Raw genomic sequence first — 2,288 nt, 5'->3', positions numbered from 1 at the left:
CAAGCAATGTCTTTATGGAGTTTGATTTGTACACACATAAATTGTTTTTCTGGACATGTTTGACCCTTTTGTTTCAGTGAAGGGATATTTGAAATGCTACATTCATAATTAAATACAATTGAAGATAATGAAATACACACTTTCTTTATTAATTTTCCTTGTCAGTTAATAATAGACCCAGATTCCGAACAAAGGTAAAGATTACTAAATTAAATAATATTGTAACGCATCATAACAGATTTAGCAATATCAGTTCTTTAACTTTGCCATGTCTTTATGGAGTTCAGACACAGGTGCATTGTCTTGCTGAAACAGGTTCCAGGAAAACTGATGTGGAGCCTATCCCAACACATTGGGCACCAGTGCTTCACAGGGAAACATTTACATACACATTTACACCTAAGGAAATCTAACCCACCTAGCTGCATGTTGTTATTGGACATAGGGAGGATACCAGAATGAAACCCACATATACGTTACATAGTCCTCATAGTCAAAATACCAAGATCAGGATTTCATTTACCAGAGGATTTTTATTTGTTCGTGGGTAATTCGTACTTTTATTATTTTACTTCTGAGATAAAGGATAGTACTTCCTTAACTGATCACATGTTGGTGACTAAAATTGTTAAACAAAACAAGTCGCATTGACCTTGGTTAGTATGTAAGCAAGCATATAGCTTGTTTGTGTGCTTTCACACAAGGTATTGGTGAGGTTGGGGCAGCCCTCATACTCATACCTCACTTGGAATAGACTTCTTAGGAATATAAACCAGCGTTATTCTTGTAGCAATTGAAATAAACTCAATTCAAGAGGGCTTTTTTTTTTCTTTGCATTTACTTTTTGTTCATATGAGATCATTCCTCTTACAGACACTTTAATACCACATAGATGTTTCGTCAACTCGAACACAAACTAAGTTTGCCAATGAAAGTTAAACATTGACAGCATGGTATAAATAGTAGATTTAATCACAATCATTTTCTTTTATTATCCAAGATGTGTTTTAGACATGATACAATTAGGTTGAGTCCTGCACATAGGTTGACTGTTTCCACTGTCTATGAGAGAAAGTGAATTACTTTCTTTGAAGAGTGACTTAGGGGACAACTTTTGTCACCTTTGTATCATGAGTGGCACTCGCCTGCTGTATTTGGACAGTCAACCTTTTTCCATCTAAACTTAAACATTGCATCACCATAAGGTGAATTTCAGCCAGATGCTTAGCTAACAAAGCTAAATATAGATAGAAAGAAAGTAAGAAAGTAAGACAGACAGACAGACAGACAGACAGACAGACAGACAGACAGACAGACAGACAGACAGACAGACAGACAGACAGATAGATAGATAGATAGATAGATAGATAGATAGATAGATAGATAGATAGATAGATAGATAGATAGATAGATAGATAGATAGATAGATTCCTGATCAGTAGTTCAGACATTTAACTGCTGAATGCAATACTCAGTGTAGTAAGTTGAAAGTATTGTTGACTTCTGAAATGTAGATACTGTATGGTCATATAAAATTAATATTTTACATTTTAGCACTGTTCCACAGAAACAGCAGCTGTGTTTTGTAATACCATGAGACATTTCACAGTTGCACAATTCACAGAATAGAATCATACACATCTATGGCCTAATAATTCCAGGTTCTTTAACCATGCTTATTATATTACTTTTGCTAAATGCTTACACAAAAAGGTCAAACTGTCATGTAAACCATATAATTACAATGAAGAACCAATATGAAATTTACTAGATAGAGGGAGAGGCAATGCTCACAATCTTCCTCATACATAAAAGGAAAAACTGAGAGATATTGAGTGTCTGGATTTTTACATTTCTTCACACCACACTGCTACTCGTGTTGACATTTCTTTTATACCAAGGCCTTCCCTGAGCCTCAAACATGCCCTGTACCATATCACACCAGTCCACTAATCCCTCAGAAAACCACTCCTGACATTTCAGTCTCTGCTTTATCAAAGAAAAAAAAAGAAAAAATGCAGGAATCAAACATTTTAGAATGCTCATCCCTCACATTTCACAGATAAATTCCATACTACCATGAAAATCCATTATTATTACAGTGGAAACGCCCAGAGTCCACACAGTTGACAGGGAACATCTGGAATTTTGCATGGAATTTTTTTCCATGTAATCCTATTGCCTCACTGCTCAAAACATTTAGTATTTAAAGAAAGATTAGCCATCAGGTGTAGGCACTTATTAGGGCATCATGTTTTATTTTTTTTTAACCTGTCATGGTGGTTTGT

Source organism: Silurus aristotelis (assembly GCF_946808225.1).
Source record: "Silurus aristotelis genome assembly, chromosome: 6".
In the NCBI taxonomy this organism is placed as follows: domain Eukaryota; kingdom Metazoa; phylum Chordata; class Actinopteri; order Siluriformes; family Siluridae; genus Silurus; species Silurus aristotelis.
Note: the sequence above shows the minus strand (reverse complement) of the source record.